Source organism: Rhinopithecus bieti, unplaced genomic scaffold (assembly GCF_001698545.2).
Source record: "Rhinopithecus bieti isolate Rb0 unplaced genomic scaffold, ASM169854v2 scaffold_17971, whole genome shotgun sequence".
Taxonomy (NCBI): domain Eukaryota; kingdom Metazoa; phylum Chordata; class Mammalia; order Primates; family Cercopithecidae; genus Rhinopithecus; species Rhinopithecus bieti.
The window spans coordinates 26,261-45,521 of NW_016809834.1; the positions used below are offsets into that span (position 1 = coordinate 26,261).

A 19,261-nucleotide genomic window follows, 5' to 3' on the forward strand; every position below is an offset into this window, starting at 1 on the left:
TTCTAGGCAATGATCACTCCACCGCTCGGCTCAGTCAGTTACAGAGGTGCCCAGAGCTCACCCTCTCCCTCCCCAGCTTCAACTGGGCCCTGGCAGACAAACAGCTTGATGTTTAGGGGTAGCTAGGACTTGCACGGTATTGAAAGGTGTAGATCTCTTCTCCAACCTGACACCTTCTCCTTTTCAATGCATAATAGCTCTTGTGCACTTTTGCTTCTGCAGAATTAATTTAAAAAATATAAATGCTCTGCTTGGCTGTCCTGTTATTTAACCTCTGTTGGTTTATTATTTACATATAAACATTCTTTCTAAAACAGGAGCAGGAAAAGTGCAAGTGGGCTCACCTGGTGCTTCTAACAAAACTCACTCAATTTATTCAGCCATTTGGCACAAGAAAGGCTCCTGTCTGCTTCAGTTTTTCATTCTCTCTAGGATGCTAATTGTTTTTCTTTTGATAATCTTGTAGTTTTGGCCTGAAGTCTAAAATCTGGCCTGCTGGGCTATGTGTCAGCTTTGTAAATTAGATGACATCTGTTTTGAATTTTATCATCTTTAATTTTCTTTCAAGCTCTCTTCACTTATTCATTTCCCCTTTAATTGTAAGGATCAGATTTTGCTGCATGCTTTCGACAGAAGTGTAGACCTTTCTGCTTTGAGGGCAGAGATTAAAATGACTGAAGTTAAATGGTCACAATGAAGGGTATTCAAGGAAAAGATGTTGGGAGAGAAGCCTTAGCAACCATCCCAGAGAGGATGAGCCATTCAGACAAAAGACTGGCTGTCCACACGAGGGTTTAGAGATTCCCACTGAATAATTACAGTCAATTAGAAGAAGATTGACAGTGAGGGTTGAACTGAGAGAAGTATTTTCAGTTGAGAGAGGTTGAGGTGGGGGATGATGGCAGTAGTGGTATGAGGTGAGTGGTGACCTTTTCATCTCTTTACATTTCATTTTGCTCTTTGTTTCCTACTCTCCTGCCCTCTAACCTCAGAAAAATAGTTAAAAAATATTTTAAATGCATTCTCATATATGCAGACTCATATTTTCAAGTAGTACCTTATTTTTCCTTCCTATCTACATATCTCCTAAATTCTTTTCTTGAGGAAATTGTTCATTGCTAATTGAGTTGGGCCTTGACATGGTTAGGCTTTGTGTCCCCACCCAAATCTCATCTGGAATTGTAATCCCCATAATCCCCATGTGTCAAGGGAGAGACCAGGTGGAGGTAATTGAATCATGGGGGCAGTTTCCCCCATGCTGTTCTCGTGATAGTGAGTGAGTTCTCATGAGAACTGATGGTTTTAAAGGGGCTCTTCCCGCTTTGCTTGGCACCTCTTGCTGCCTTGTGAAGATGGTGTCTTGTTTCCCCTTTGCCTTCTTCCATGATTGTAAGTTTCCTAAGGTTTCCCAGCCATGCCAAACTCTTGACTTTGTAAATTACCCAGTCTCAGCCAGTTCTTTACAACAGTATGAAAATGGACTAATACAGGCCTACTTATTAAAAATGGATTTTCCTGTTAAGATGCCTAAGTAACACCCTTATATAACATTTTTTTCTCTTTATGTAAAGATTTTCACATATATAATCTCAGAAATGTCAACTGGCCTCTTGAAACCTTGTGTCCATAGGGACAATAGAGAATAGGAGAGCACTGGCCAGGACATGGGCTCAAACTTTCACTCATGGCACATCTCAGCCATGGCTTGGAGAAGACACACACAGTTCAGCTGTGCACAGAGCACAGAATGACTCCCTCAGACACCAGCTGCAGAGACTGTAAACCAAATTTCTAAAACCACATCATTAAAATTGGCCAACAGCGACTTTGTGGGTGCATATAAATGGCAAATCTTTTTAATGATGCTGGTCTTGACTCTCCTGGATGCTGCCACGTGTTTAGGTTATTGCCAATTAACTTATGGGTCTATGAAAATGCTATTTTTGAATGGTATATGTATATAGTAGTGATACTCAAGTGGGGGAGGTTTTGTTTCCTCAGGGACATTTAGCAAAACCTGGAGACATTTTTGGTTGTCACAATTGAAAGGGGGTGCTTCTTCTATCATCTAGTGGGTAGCGACCAGCACTACTGGTGAATATTCTATACTGCATATGGCAGCCTTACAACTGAGAGTTATCTAGCCCAAATATCAACAATACCAAGGTTAAGAAACTCTTCTAATAGGCATCTGTATATCAAACGAGGTGACAACACATTTTTATATGCTCGATCAAACCCATTGTGTTGAAAGAAAAGGACATTTACAATGACTCTACCTCTGTGAAGAGTTACTGACTTTGATGACACTATTGGTCAGATTATGTCCTCTGTGTAGGGGCTAAGAGGCCGTCCCAGGTTGGCTTCCCTCCTGCGACCTCCTTTCTTGGTTATCAGCATCATCTCCATTTCTATGCACTCACTCAAGCTACATATCTCTGGGTGTTCATCCACTACCCTCTTCTTACTCCACCTCCAATAGGTGATCAGTTCCTCGTAATTTTGTGTTCTCTACTATAATGATCTGCCCTGACTTCTTAGGCTCTCATCATTTTGTCTAGACCTCTCAGTTTGTCTCTTGCCAGCTGGGTGCTCCAGTCAAATTAATTCAATGCTTTATGATGTTAGTTACACCTGATTTACCTATTCATTTGGTGAAAATATTTGAGCGCTTACTATCTGCTAATTCCTGTGCTAAGAGTTGTGATCATTCTCTGGAGTAAAATCTTTCCAAGTTTACATGTTGCTTACAGAACAAACCCTTGCTTCTAACACAGCATGTAAGGCCTCTGATAATCTGCCTCTGACCTAACTTTTCAACTTACTTTCTTGCCCTACTGAACAAATTATCTTTCCTTAGTCTGAGCACATAGTATTAAGCCCTTGAATCTTGGCATGTGCTATTTTTTTTTTGTTTGTTTGTTTGTGGTGTCCTTTCTACCCTATCTGAGGAATTTTCATTTATTCTGTGCAACTTGACCTAGTGTTTAGAGAAATGCTTGGCACATGGAAGATCATAAATAGGAAATGAACTTAAATTTTACCTTCTCTGTGAAATATTCGACTCCCTGGCTGCTGGAGAGTGCATTCCTTTTTCTCCATGCACATCACATCCTCTGACTGTGACTCTTGATGGTAAGGATAGTACCTTATGTCTCTTAGGACCTCCAGGCTCTACACCATGATGAACACAAAGTGGACCCAAATGACTAAACGCTCACTACTCTATCAAGATGACCTCTCATGGAATTCTTGTTTCACACTGGAAATGGCATGCATCATTTGTTATTCCAAAAAACCCCCACAGAATTTGACATTAGTTGCAAATGGGCCCCACCCTCCTCCATAACTGTGCACCTTCCATTGCCTGTGATCTGAATTATGGAGATGGGGTCGAGTCCATCCTCTGTCACTTAGTCATTGTGTAACATTGGAAATATATTGAACCAGTATCTGAGCCTCTGTTTCTTCTTCTATAAAGTAGGAGTAAGTGACATCTGTCCTTCTTGCCTTGTAGAATGGTCATGAAGATCAAATAAGATTACATACTTAAAGGGCTTTTGTAACTTCTAAAGGTCATAAAGCTTTTTAAGTTTCTCTCTATTCAAAACATAGCAAAACAAATAAAACCCCTCCCTCAATCTTGCATGGCCTTGCATATTTTTTCCAAAGACAAGCTTCTTTAAAAGGCCAGTTTGTGCATTGTGTCCTCTCTCTCTGCAACCCCCATCACCCTGTTTTCTGCTAGCCACACCAATGGCAGCTTCCTCACGTCAATCGTCAATAATTTCCTCATGGCCAACACCTATGCACACTTTTCTGCTCTTCCCTCATTTGATCTGGCTCATCTGCCTCTTCCTGAGACATCCTCTGCACTGGGGCCAGGATGAGCTTCCTGAAATCCGGACTGATTGTACCCTGCCATGTACGAAGCTCCACAATCACTCCTCACTGCTTAGAGGGTAAAGTTGAACTCCTTAGTCCCCTCTGTTGAGCCTGTCATCCTCTGGTCACTGCCTACCACTTCATTAGCACTCCTAATGTTATTTTCCTTGTAACATAAACCTAGTCATACAAAATGACTTCTGTTTCCAGAAAGTGCTTTTTCAAATGCTGCCCGAAAGACAGCCTGGTGAAATCTGGTCATCTTTCACTACTTGGTTCAAAATATCACCTCTTCAGGGGAACCTCTTCTGATATCAGATTTCCACCCCTCTCCCTTTGATACAGAAGTAGATACTCCATCTCTGTATTTTCCATGCCTCTTGAACCCATCTTGATAAGCATAAGCTTTCCACCATTCTGCCATTCTCCCATTATGCACTTAAATATTTATCTTATACTAGTCAGTGAGCTTCTTGAATACAAGGAACATGTTATTATCTCTCTATATGTGTCTAGCTTCGTAGTATGCAGTAAGCTATGTTAAATCATTCAGTATGACAAAAATTGTTAAATGCTTGTTGAGTAAATAAACGGGTGCTATAAAATATTCCTTGTACTACATTCTTACTCCTTTACCATATTTTGTGAACCTTTTTATTGTTTTGTTACATTCTTGTTTTCACATATTTAGAAGAAAGATTCTGGCAAGTGCCATAATTTATACAGATATTATTATCTGTTGAGATACAGGTTTTAGCTTCTTTTGGCAGTTAGAAAGGCTTAGCTGTCTGCATTCTACCTCCACAGGTGCACAGCAGCTCCCTGAGGTACACAGAAACTCTTGCTCACCTGCCACTTCCAGCCTTCGCATTTTCCAGTTGTCGGGTAAGGAGTTTAGCAATGGCAGTGAAGCTGTTGCTCATGCGGAAGATGTCTCTGCTCTGAGGGCCCAAGATTGAGGAGAAGGTGTCGGTGATGCCTTTAATCTCCAGCAGGAGAATATGGTGAAACGAATGCTCCATGTTGGCCAGTTGGCTCACCAGGTATGTCAGGCAGCTCCTGGCTCTCTCCTGCCAAAAACAATGAAGAAAATAGGTTTATCTTTTAAAAGAAAATCATCCAGGCACAGTAGCTCACACCTGTAATCCCAGCACTTTGGAAGGCTGAGGTGGGTGGATGGCTTGGAACTCCTGATCAAGAACAGGAGTTTGCAACCAGCCTGGTCAACATGGCAAAACCCCGTCTCAACTAAAAATACAAAAAATTAGCTGGGCGTGGTGGCACATGCCTATAATCCCAGCTACTCAGGAGGCTGAGGCATGAGAATTGCTTGAACCCAGGAGGCATAGGGTGCAGTGAGCCAAGATAGTGCCGCTGCACTCCAGCCTGGGAGACAGAGGGCGACTCAGTCTCAGAAAAAAAAAAAAAAAAAAAAAAAAAAAAAAAAAAAAAATTCAGAGTTCCATAAGCAGCAGATGATAACTCTATAGGGAGCTGACACTCAGGGAGCTAGCTCAAGTTGAATAATAGGTTTCATTCATAGTTCCTCTGAATCTGCTTCTTTGAGGTTTTTAATTTGTTCTTGATTTCCAGGACAGACTAATATGCAAATATTCTCATTAACCTATCTTTCCAGCTCAAAATCTCTCAACCATCATAAATGATCGGACCCCACACATGCACCTTTCACAACTATGTGAACTGCTAACTCCACCTGCATGGGGCAGGTGTGGTCCATGGTCTCAAAGTGAGCCTTGACCCTGGCACACTCAACCCATCTGTCAGGTGATGGCTGCATATTCCACTAGTGTGCTAGGTTGATTTCCTTGCCACAGGTTTTCTCGCTGACTTGTTAACTTTAAGCATCTTTCAGTGTATTACAGTTTTTATGTGCTTGGCCGATTGAGTAGATTCTATTATCTACCTTTAACCAAGCTAACTTTCACAAGTCATTTAAGTTCCTTCAAAGAACAGAGGATTAAGGACAATATGAATAATGTAGGCATGAGCAAATAGAAAATGGCTTAGCTCATGCCTATGTCCTGAATGGTACTACCTAGGTTTTCTTCTAGGGTTTTTATGGTATTAGGTCTAACATTTAAGTCTCTAATCCATCTTGAATTAATCGTCATATAAGGAGTAAGGAAAGGATCCAGTTTCAGCTTTCTACTTATGGCTAGCCAATTTTCCCAGCACCATTTATTAAATAGGGAATCAAAAGCAACGGCAGCAAAAGCAAAAATTGACAAATGGGATCTAAATGGGATCTAAATTTAAACTAAGAGCTTCTGCACAGCAAAATAACTCCATCCGAGTGAACAGGCAACCTACACAATGGAAGGACATTTTTGCAATCTACTCATCTGACAAAGGGCTAATATCCAGAATCTACAAAGAACTCAAGCAAATATACAAGAAAAAAACAACCCCACAAAAAGTGGGCAAAGATATAACAGAATTTCTCAAAGAAGACATTGCATACAGCCAACAGACACATGAAAAAATCCATCGCCACTGGCCATCCAAGAAATTGCAAATATAGCAACAATGAGATACATGCTCACACCAGTTAGAATGGCAATCCTTAAACGTCAGGAAAAACAGGTGTTGGGAGAGGATGTGGAGAAATAGGAACACTTTTACCACTGTGTGGTGGATTGTAAACTAGTTCAAACCATTATGGAAACAGTATGGCGATTCCTCAAGGATCTAGAACTAGATGGTACCATAGACAGCCATCCACTACTGGTATATACCCAAGGATTATAAATCATGCTTGCTATAAGACACATGCAACACGTATGTTTATTGCGTGCACTATTACAATAGCAAAGCCTTGAATCAACCCAAATGTCCATCTGTGGCAGACTGATTAAGAAAATGTGCACATATACACTATGGAAGTAACTTATGCAGCCATAAAAAAGGTGTAGTTTGTGTCCTTTGTAGGACATGGGATGCAGCTGGAAACCGCATCATTCTTAGCAACACTATCCACAAGAAGAGAAAACCAAACACCGGCATGTTCTCACTCAATAGGTGGAACTGAACAATGAGAATCACTGTCGACGCAGGAGGAACATCACACACTGGGGCCTATCATGGGGGGAGAGGGGGAGGGATTCATTGGAGTTATACTGATATAAATGATGATTGATGGGTGCTGACGAGGTTGATGGGTGCAGCACACCACTGGCAAAGTATACATATGTAACACAACCTACATGTTATGCCACATGTACCCTAGAACTTAAAGTATAATAAAAAAAATTAAAAAAAAAAAGAAAATGGCTTTGCTGACACATCTCTTATACGTATTAAAATTTCTCATTAGCCATATTTTGAGGCAATGTGATCCAATCGATATGACTGGAAGTTAGCCATAAAATTCAATATTCAAAATTATTGAAAAGGTTATTTGAAATGTAGATTTACGCCCAATAGAAATAATGATATACCATTAATAAATAACAATTTAAAATATTACTTATTTCATCTTTAACTTTTCTTTTAAAATCTTATTTTTGTGTATGTCTAAAATTTTTTCTTGTCAGTGCAGTGGAACATACGTATAAATAAAAATAAGTATATATTGGAGGTTGCTGCTCACAGATTACTCTCCTTGTTAGGAATTCTTATTTACCCTTTGTTCTAGCATTTGAAGACTTAATTTCCTACAAGGTGCAACTCTTCCATGCGGCTGTCTCCAGTGACTCCTTCTGTGTAAATTTTTACTGCATTATAGACTCTTTAAAAATCTTAAAATTTTCTTTTATTTTAGTATCTTTTTGACCAGGCTGCAGTGCAGAGGTGTGATCATGGCTCACTGCAGCCTTGACCTCCTGGGCTCAAGCTATACTGCTGTCTCAGTCTCCTATGTAGGTGCACCACAGGCGTGTGCCACCACACTCGGCTACTTTTTTATTTCAGGGTCTCACTATGTTGCCCAGGCTGGTATCGAACTCCTGGGCTCAAGTAATCCTCCTGCCTCGGCCTCCCAAAATGCTAGGATTATAGGCGTGAACCACCGTGTCTAGCCAAAAATCTTTTTAGTACTTAATTGCATTTGATCATTTGCTTACTCATGATTTTATTTAATCACCAAATAGGTATGGCATGCCTATAATATGCTTTTACGAGACTCCAGATAACAAAGGTGAATGAAAGGACGCCCTTGCTTTTAAAGAACACACAATCCCCCCTCCCCCACCTTTTATTTATAATTTCCTAATGGTTACATGTGCCAGTCAAGTCTTCTAAAGGAGCTACTTCTCATTCATCAATCATCATCCTGGCACAAAATTGAGCTTGTGGATTCTATACCCAGTGTGTGTGTGTCTCAATTTACTGATTTAAGAAAACCTTATATATCAAAATATGACCTTATAAAGCATGTTGTTACAAAGGAATTCTGTGCTTTACAATAAATATTTAGTACAGAACAAATTTAAGTAGTGAAGTTCCCTCATTTTTGGTACTTGATTTTCAAATATTCCATGTACAATTGCACTGGAACACATCTCTTGGGGAAAATGGGGTACTTCTGCCATCAATCCCTTATTTATGTTTTAAACCCCACTAAGGCACAGTGTCCTGTATGGGTATGTGAGACAGACGTTTGTGCTTTCATGAGCTGGACAGCTAGTTGAAGCTAAAGACATCTATTCATCAAAGAATAATGTTAGATGAATGAAAATGAAAGACTCCTGGAATATGTTCCTGGAGCCCCTGTTTTATATTTTGGCTCATACAATTGCCAGGTTGCAGAACAATACTTAAACGCTCTTGGATCCAACAGGTTTTTTTTTGCAACATAGACTCATTTATTACTTCAAAGCCTCCATGTATGAATTCATGATATGCAATGCATCAAGGGACATTTTTTATTCCCGATTTAAAGGTAAAAGCTGGATGTGGGGGGTCCCTACCATAGGCCAGACCCTGTTCAAGAAGTCAGGAACATATCACTGAAGAAAAAGTACAAAAATTCCTGTCACAATATTGAGGCAGAAAGACAATAAACAAAATACCTATGTAAAATATATAGTGTGTTAGATGGAGAAATGTGCCTCAAAGGAAAATGAAGAACGGGGAGCCAATGGTAAATGGTGTACTTAGGACACATCTCAGAGAGAAGGTGACATTCGAATTTGGCAAGGTTTCAGACTCTCAACTCAACATTCTCAGCAACCTTAGAAAACAATTACCATAAATTTATCCTGCTTGATATAGGGTGGTAGGAAGATACAGGAACTGAATTTTATATACTGCTTGTCCTACTAAGATATAATTTAAAATTTGAGGTAACTTCCTTACTTTCAGAAGTAGATTTTTCATTAGAATTTTTAAAAACCATTTCACAAACATTTCATTTGCTTATGCAATAGATGTCCCCGTGGTTTCATTAAGAGTCCTTCTCACTATAAAAATTTGCAAGCCCCTTCTTTAAAGCATGTGTCTTTTAAAAGGTGAAGGTCGTTGTGTGGGTCTTTGCTGAAATCAACGTAATTCCAAATGATCGCTGGCAGCCAAACTGAGCTGAAGGGAAAATTAATCACAGTGCAGGAACAAGAAAAATTATAACTGCTCTGGAACTAATGTATGAAACCAAGCCAACCTCACATCATTTGCTCTGAAACCTTGGAGCACATCCATGTACCTCACAGGGGTAACAGATGTGATTTTGGATTAGAAAGTGTGATATTAGGGCAGGAAGGGGGTTAGGAGATTCTGAGTTCTTTCTCAGCTTCATGATATTTTGTCTCTGGGGGCTAGTAACTGGATTTTCCTGCTTTCAGTCATCTCATTGAGGGGACAGGGTCAGCACCTGTAAGCCTTAACTGTGGGTCTGACCTTATCCCTGCTGACACAAATTCATTGTTTATTATTAAACAAAAATAGCTGACCCAGACAGGGCACTTACTCTAAGCACCAAGCCTATTCTATACTCTTTTTAGATATTTACTCATGTAATCCTCCAAATAATGCTGTGAGTACTGGAATCATTGCCACTTTAACAATGAGGAAACGGAAGCACAGATAGGAGACTAAATTGCTCAGGGTCACATATGCCCTCCCTGTTTCTACATCCAGACCCTCACTTGCTATACTGCCAGCTCCTCCCATCAAAAAAAAAAAAAAGAAAAAAAAAAAAACTAAACGACCTACGTACATATTTTTCCACTCCTTTTTCCTATATCTCATTCATCATCAGAGTTATGTGGTCTTTATTGTTAATAATGTTTAATTTAGTTATATAAATATTATAAATACTCTGCAAATACAAAATAGATCAGCAATTCTCAAATCTTTTGGTTTTAGGACCCCTTTACTCTCTTGAAAATTATCAAAGATCCCAGTGTTTTTGTCATCTGGTTTATATCTATTGATATTGGCCATATTGGAAGTTAAAATAGGCAATTTTTAAAATGTATATTTTCATAAAAAATCACATTTTCAAAAACAAAAAAAATTTAGTGAGAAGACTTGCATTCCTGTATATTTTTGCAAATTTTTTAAGTAACTGCTTAATAGATGATGTCTAGATTCTCATACATTTCTGTATTTGATCTGTTAAATCTGGCCTCGTAAAGATATGAAGTTAGAAAAGGGAGGCAGAATTGCCTTGATAATTGTGAACATTCTTCTTGGATACTACACCAAAACTCACCAAGTAGTAGTTTCTCAAAGGTTAGTTGTGATATGTGACTTTAATTAACTTTGTATCCTATTACATTAAAATCAGCTGGTCTGTCTTGCACTTTGATGAAATCTTTTGCCTATGCATGACTTTGAAATATTAAGCATTAGTCATTTGGAAAAATACTGGTTTAATGAGTTTGGCATATCTTGCAAAGGTTGATGCATTTCATTATATAATATAAAACATTGTATTCACTATTATCACCACTGATCTCATCAGAAAAGTCTTTTAAGTATTGGGAAACTTTCAAGTTTACAGTGGTGATATAGATTTTCCAAAACTTCAGTTTTCATTTGCAAGCTCAAATTGTATCACTGGCAACAAATACTAATATACGTAGTTTTGCTTGAAATGAAAGGCTCACTTCATTCATTTTCTGTATAATGTCTACCAAATAGCCCCAAACAAAAATCATAGATTGTTCAATAGTTATTGTTTCAAGTAAAAACTGTTCCATAAAAAAAAGTGGTTAGTTTGGCACATAGGCAAATAACACAAGGGTTTTTTTTCCTTAAGATAACCACTGAATTTCTGTATTGCAATCAGCAGCATAAGTGCCAAGCCAATGCATCCTTCCCATTTAGCCAGAGAGAAACTTAAGAAGATGTGTACTCAGGATTGAGATTTAATAAAATTAATAATTTCTACTGCTTCATCAGGTTAATTTAATGGTTCCCAGGGGGAGGGAGTGGGGAAAAGAAAGGGAGAGGAGTGATTTTTTTTCATCCCCAGAGGGCATTTGGAGAAGGTCTGGAGACACTTTTGTCACGACTAGAAGAAAGGGAGGGCTAGTGGTATCTGGTGGGTAGAGGCCAAACACCCCACAACGCACAAGATAACCACACAACCAAGAGTGGTTTGGTCCAAAATGTCAATATTGCCAAGGCTGAGAAACACTGACTAAGGTGAAACTGGCTTTTTTTCTTGTCCTGCAAATGTGTGGTGGTAAAGAATATGACTACGAGTACACTTTGGTGCCACTGTCTTGTGTCTTGGTTTGTGCCTAGGCACTTGCAGTTTTACTCACCATTGCTTTGTTCTATTAATGCAAATGTCAACACAGTGAAAATGGTAAATGATGTCTTAGTATTATTGTAAAAATAGCTTTGACCTTACAGATCCCCTGAAAGGGTCTTGGTGTCCATGGACCATACTGAGTATTGATGAACTAGGATCAGAAGTCAAATAAATATTTTCTCTAAAGGAATGGACAGTAAATATTTCCAGTTTAGTGGGCCAGATGGTCTCTTGTTGTGGGAAAAGAGCTAAAAGCAAAAAATAAATGAGTGGATGTGGCTGGATTTGGCCCACAGGCAGTAATTTGTTGACCCCTGAACTAGATTATATGTTTGCAAAATTGCATTGGCCATTTTTTTCACTTTTTATTCTTTTGTTTTTATAATACTACTAGTCCAATTTCATAAAGCTACTCTGTTATTCTTTGCAGAATAACAGAACACAACTCAGAAAATGGCCAAACATGAAAATGTGGGGGTCTGATAATAACAACAATAGTTTCCATTCACTAAGCACATACTGTGCGTCTGGTACTTGACATACGCATTTTCACTTAATCTTCACAATGACCTTGCAAAATGAGTATCTAGATGAGGATGCTGATGTCAAGAGGGATAGTAACTTCACTAAAGTTGTACAAGTATAATATAGTCATAAGTGGCAGAGCCAATATTAAATCAAGATCGTCTGATTCCATAGTTTGAATGTTTCCACATCACTAGGGTTGATAAAAACCATTTAGGGCAGCTCTGTAGACTGCCGCCCTCCTTTCTGTACTCCACCTATGGTAGGCATCACCAGCTGATGAGAGCATTCATTCTTCCCTGCTGAACACGGAAGTTTCCTGATATTCTTTCTCAATGCTGTCCTCCTTGTGAGTGGTTCTCAGCACTGGCTGCACGTTAGAATCACCTGGAAAGCTGTTAAAACTATTCTGATGCCAAGTACATTTCTCCTGCTTCCCAATTCTTATTCAATTTTATTGAAATGGGTGGAGCTCAGGCATAGGAATTTTTAAACCCCTTGGATGATTCAAATGTGCAGCCAAAGTTGAGAATGACTGGTCTATGTGGAGTCCTAAATCTCTGAAAATTTGAGAATTTGCTGATGTAGGAAATGTGGATTTGGCCCTATAATCCACATTTTTCTCTCCACTGTCTTTTATCACTTTACAAATGTAAAAGAAAATGATATATTAGTTGCCTGAATGAAAATATTGCATTTCCCTGGCATTTGTATTTTATACTATTTGATTTAAACACAATCTTTCTTCATAGTTCAACGCTTTGAAATCTCTACACACATCAAAGATACACTTGCAAGGACCATTAGAAATGTAAAGCAAATGAGTTTTTTGTTAATGTTCTCTCAATGGAACTTCGCCAGAGTGACCCAGGCCTTTCTTAGGAGCCTTCAAAAGCCTAAGTGTGGCCAGTGGTGCTTAACTGCCTGGGAGTGTATTTATTCCATGAGAGTCTCTTTCTTAATAGGGGGTTACTAGCTCCAGACCAAGAGTTGAAGGGTTTGTACTGGGCTCTCCTCCCACCTCAGTGCTTCTTTGGCTGTGAGCAACTCTGGTATTGGGGCAACAATTCTTTGTTTGCCCCAAGATTTTCCCAGTTTTAGCGCTGCAAGTCTCTTGTCTCTTGTCCTGGGAAACTCCTTAATCATGGGAAAATCAGGACAGTTGACCTGAATGTAGGAGAATGTAGGCAGGTAGAAAATTCAGCTCAGAGGACTCTGTTCAATGGACTCATATTGCAGGTGAATATGATGATATATCACTCTATATACCTCCCTATATAGATACAGTTGGCCCTCCACATTGGAGAGTTCTACATCCACAGATTCAACCAACTGCAGGTCAAAATATTTGGAAAAAAATAGAAAACAATACAGCAATAAAAATAATACAGATAGAAACATAGAATAACAACTATTTACATAGCATTTGCATGTTATTAGGTATTATAAATAATCTAGAGATGATTTAAAGTACACAGCAGGATGTGCATAGGTTGCATGCAAGTCCTGTGCCACTCTATACAAGTGACTTGAGTATCCTTGGATTTTGGTATCCACAGGGGTTCTGGAACCAATCCTCCTCAGATATTGAGGGATGACTGTATGTATAGTATGTTGATTCTTGTTATTTGGGAATAACAAGTAACTATGTTCCATAAAATTACAACCCTGAATTAGACAATACTGAAGTATTGTTTCTAGGAAATTCAGGGTTAGTTTCCTGCAAGCCTCTGGTCACATTTTTGTCAACTGATTCATACATAACATTGTTTTATGTGTGTTTCTGTTTAAAGATATTTAATATATACTGTTGATTCATTAAATTTGAACCCATGGCCAACAGAAGTGTAATTTATGCCTGAACAAAACTTACCCAACACATGTATTTTCTCTATAAGGCATATCACAGTCTTCTTGTGCTTAGGATCACTACAGATTACTTTAGCACTACACTTGGGGGACACTTTAAACAGTGAAATCACCAAAAGCAAAAACAAAAAAGCATGAAGATAAGAAAAATGTGGCAATAAAGAGGCCATGAAAAGAATAGATACTTGTTTACAGTATGAGAGCTGAACAAAGAAATCAGGGCATCACGGTGTTCAACTTCAGTTGGGGACAACTGAAGTTTTTGCTACTCTGTGCACATCTGTGAATGACTTTGAAAGCACTATAGTATTGATTTGGGGTTACAAAGACATTTTTAGCAAGTAGGCAAATTTGAAAATGTAAAATCACAGAGCTGGATGGATGAATAGATAAGTAGACGGATAGATAGAGAGAGAGAGAGAGAGATAGATAGATAGATAGATAGATAGATAGATAGATAGATAGATAGAAAGAAATGGGTATATAGCTAGACCAATCCGTTGATGAATTTCAGATCTTATGGATCTTCTGTAAAAGGAAAAAAACTTTGGAATGAATTTCGATGAAACCATTGCAATCATACCCAGAGAGATGCAAGGTCAGCTTTACTGAGGTCAGGTGAAATTTTATTTGATTTTAGGTCTTCAGCATATTTTCCAGTTTGTCTTCCCTTCTTTCTACCATGGGCAGATTTAGTTATTGCCTTTGCACTAATTGGGCTTTCTTTCATTAGCAAATTACTAATCATCCTAATCCATGTGAGCATGGTTTTCCATCCACATATTAATTCTTCTCTCCGTTACATATTGTTTTGTAAATGTGACCTGACTCAGGTGTGGATTGAAGACTGGGGACAGTCATTTGCTTTTCACTTGTAACCTCGTTGTTTACAGAAGAATATGAAAAGTGTGGGTAGCATGGCATATGCTGAAATACTTTTACTTTCTTGGTTCTCCCAATAAAAGACAAAAAAGTTTGAATAATGTAATTTTTAAAAAGAAGAGATCCATTTAGTTTGGGACAATGAGTTAGGGTTACAATTACAATTTCTAATGCCATAGAATGAGAATCCAATCCCAATCTCATTGAATGAGAATTGTAATTTTAAGAAAGTCAAAGGAGGAATTTTCTCCTAATCCTTTTCAAATGGATCCTGATGTGCTTGATAAGACATTTATGAAGTAGTGTTAATTGGAGATATTGAAATTTGTTTTATTTTTGGAGTTGGTCATGAACTGGTTATTTGTGACCATTTTTTTAAAAACACCTCATTTTGTTTTGTTTTGTTTTCTAAGATGGCAGATTAGACGATTTTCAGAGTGCCTCAGACATTTGGAAATAGCAAGATAGTATATAAAGATCAACTCTGTGAGCTTTAATTCAAGAAGGAAAATGGGACTCCACCAGAATCGTGAAGGACACCCCAGATCCTGGAGAGGAAAATGCTGGAATATAGCCCCCATGACAGCATTTGGCTGATAAAAGTGAGTGAAGCCCTACTGATAGCAGCAGGAGACAAATTCCTAGACAGAAAGGGGTAGGTCCCTGGTGAAACCCAAGCCAAAGACAGCTTGAATCCTGAAAACTGGGCTGCCAGTTCTGGGTGGAATCCACAACCAAAGTGAGAACTTTCTTGATACCTTTTAGCAAATCAAATGGTGATTTTTCCAGGCCCACCCATGCAGCAATCAGCATGCACTCCCTTATTCAGAGCCCATAAGAACCCCAGACTCAGCCAAACATTGAGACTACCCACCTTTGAGTAGGGGCCACCCACTTTGGGTTTCCCTCTCATGTGAAGAAGTGTTCTGTCACTCATTAAAACTCTCCTCTGCCCTGCTCACTCTCGAGGTGTCCACCTAACCTCATTCTTCTTGGATGTGGGACAAAAACCCAGGACCACTGAACAGCAAGTACAAAAGGAGCTGTAATACTGCAACCCTCCTGGCCTCTGCCAGTGCCAGGTGGCCACCCCATGTGACAGAAACCAATGGCGGGGACTGGCCAGTTCAGGAGCCGTGGGCTGGAGCAGGGAAGAAGGAGTGAATGAGCTATAATATGAACAAGCTGAAACATGTTTCTGGCCAGCCCACCAAGCTGTGGGTGGTGACATGCTCCCATTTGCCAGACTAGGGGAGAAGAGCTGTGACCCTTCTGGAGGCCCAGACCTCAGGACTCCCTGAGTCAGAGCTGTAACACACTGTAACACCCCCTTGGGGCTCCACGGTTGTTGGCATCTCCAAGTTTTTGGGCACCACCAGATTCCTCTTGTCCAGACCCAAAGCAGAAGCTGCTTGAGGCATGCCTGGTCCAGCTACAGGCTTGCATGGAGCTTGTACCTCTGCTGATGCCTGGAGCTGCCTGCTGCAGCAGCCAGTGCACCTGGCTTGCTGTGGCCGGATCTTGTTATCTCTCTCACACATCCCTTGCCGTTCCACACCTGGCTCACCCGTGGTGGATATGGGGTCTGGGCCAGTAGTGTGAGCCAAGTACAGCTTGCCAGGCTGAGTGGGCAGAGCCAGCCCAATGGTCACAAGCAAAACTTGGGCAGAGGTGCCACTGGCCATAGAGGTTTTCATCTGGCAAAGCAGTACCAAAAGAATTCTGTGTCATCAGTACATGAGAGAGGCAGACAGCCTCCTTTGTGACTCACCTTTCCACTGGGATCCAAGCCACCCAGGCCGAGGGAAAGCAGTTTGTTTCTTTCAAGCCCTAGAGTTAACTTGGGGAGAGGCTCTTGGAGATATTCTGAAGGAAAGACAATGGGAAAAACTGTACTTTCCCAGACCTGGGACTGACAGCGGGATGCCATCTTTAATCCAGGTACATATAAAGTCAGCCATTCTTTGGTGAACCAGTGGCATGGCTGCACAGACATTTTAGTCTCAGGCCAGAGTCTTTGGGATTATGTAAAGTGACATACCAATCAGGTATTCCTGATAAAGAAGGAGAAAAAGTAAAACATCTGGAAAATATATTTGAGGGAATAATTCACAAAAACTTTCCTAATCTTGCTAGAAAGGTAGGCATCTAGACATAAGAAATGCAGAGAACACCTGTGAGATACCATACAAAATGAATATCATCAAGGAATGTAACCACCAGATTGTCCAAAGTCAACGCTAAACAAAAATATCTAAAAGGCAGCTACAGAAAAAGGGCAGATCACATACAAAGGGAATCCCATCAGGCTAACAGACTTCTTAACAGAAATCTTACAAGCAAGGAGAGATTGGGGGCCTATTTTAGCACTCTTAAAGAAAAGAAATTTCAACCGAGAATTTCATGCCCCACCATACTAAAGTTTCATAAGTGAAGAAGAAATAAAATATTGTCCAGACAAGGAAGCTGTAAGAGAATTTGTTAACACTAGATCAGCCTTAGAAGAGATCCTTAAGGGAGTTCTAAACATGAAACAAAAGAATGATACCTGCTAAAGCAGAAACACACTTAAGTACATAGCCTGCAACCACACAATAGAAACTACAAAGCAACTAGCTAACAACTTCATGATAGTATGAAAACCTCACATATCAATATCAACCTTGAATGTAAATGGTTGTATTAGTCCATTTTCACAATCATGGCAGAAGGAGCAAGTCATGTCTTACATGGATGGCAGCAGGAAAACAGAGAGCATGTATGTAGGGGAATTCCTCTTTTTAAAACCATCAGATCTCATGAGACTTATTCACTATCATGAGAACAGCATGGGAAAGATAAGCCCCCATGATTCAATTACCTCCCACCAGGTCCCTCCCACAACATGTGGGAACTCAATATAAGAGCTGGGTGGTGACACAGCCAAACTATATCAATGGTCTACATCAGGGGTATACAATCATTTGGCTTCCCTGGACCACATCAGAAGAAGAAGAATTGTCTTGGGCCACACACAAACTACACTAGCACTAACAACAGCTGATGAGCTGAAAAAACAAATCACAAAAAAATCTCATAACGTTTTAAGAAAGTTTATGGATTTGTGTTGGGCTGCATTCAAAGCTGTCCTGGGCCTCATGTGGCCTACAGGCTGTGGACTGGACAGTCTTGTCTAAATGCACCATTAAAAGGCACAGCATCTTATTTAACCAGTTTGAGCCTAAGCTTCATCTGTAGATTGGAGCTAAGAGTTCAGTGGCAGATACTTTTGATTGCCTATCACTAATCGTATCTCACCGTATCCCCTTCTTTCTTATTAGTAGAACCCCCCAGCCTGCTATAAAGTGAAAACAGCTATTCTATTTCTCAGGCTCCTTTTAAACTAGGGCATGGGTATGTGATTTAATCTGGGCAACTGGACCCGATGTGAAGTTTTCTAGGGTAGAAGACTACCGAAAAGTGTTTTCCTCCCAGATAAAAAGAGATGGAAGAACACATCCCTATTCCTTAACCAGACATTGTGGTACCTATATGCACTACCTGGATCTGGGCAGCTATCTTTTCAAGTGTGAGGGGTATGTTTATGGGGCCAATTCAAATATACTGATGATGGTAGAAAGAGAATGGAAAGAAGCTTATCAAGGTTTCTTGATGATGTTGTGGAACTTCTGAACAAACCGGGGACCCACCATATTTTCCAGGCTTCTTGTTATAGGAGATAATAAATATTTTTCTTCTGAATCAGCTTTAGTTGGATATGCTATTACCAAATTTATCTTAGCTGACACAACTACTTCACGATGCTGTGAGGAACAATGAAAACATAATCGTAAAGTATCTAGCATAGAGTAGGTGATAAAACAACGGTATCAATGAATTGTTATTATTACCATTATTTTTAATATGATCTAATGATGCCAGAAATATCAGTGAATTTAAAAATGAGTTTCTTAGTACAGCCTGAATGTTTTATTATAAAGATCCATATTTGGCATGCTATTTGGCACATAGCAAATATTCGATGATTGTATTTTTCTTTGACATTATGGAATATACACTACATATGAAAGAATGTATATAAATATATGTAATGTAGCAGGAAATTATCAATAACATTGGCAGCATCTGTGAGCCCCTTCCTACCCCCACCCCTCTTCCTTCTTCTACATACTTCCCTTGCAGAGAAACCAATATCAGGTTTTAAAAGCCATTTTTAACCAGTGGTCATCACTCTGGAGGAGGTACATTTCTATCTACTGCTGGTATATGATTGTCCTATTCTATTGGAAGACGTTTGTTATGTCCTGTTTTGTTGTTTGTTCAGAGCTTGAGATATGAAGCCTTAAAATAAAATCTCAAATACTCTCATTGGCTGGTGGT

General features: G+C 39.4%; 1 protein-coding gene across 1 annotated transcript in view; it reads right to left on the minus strand.

The window, feature by feature from the left end:
• The window catches only part of VEPH1 (ventricular zone expressed PH domain containing 1), a 154,805-nt gene that overhangs the window by 11,921 nt on the left and 123,623 nt on the right, over positions 1 to 19,261 (minus strand). The window contains exon 8 of the mRNA XM_017890560.1: positions 4,735 to 4,955. The gene's annotated coding sequence lies outside the window, so the exon portion shown is untranslated. The remainder of the gene's footprint in view (positions 1 to 4,734; positions 4,956 to 19,261) is intronic.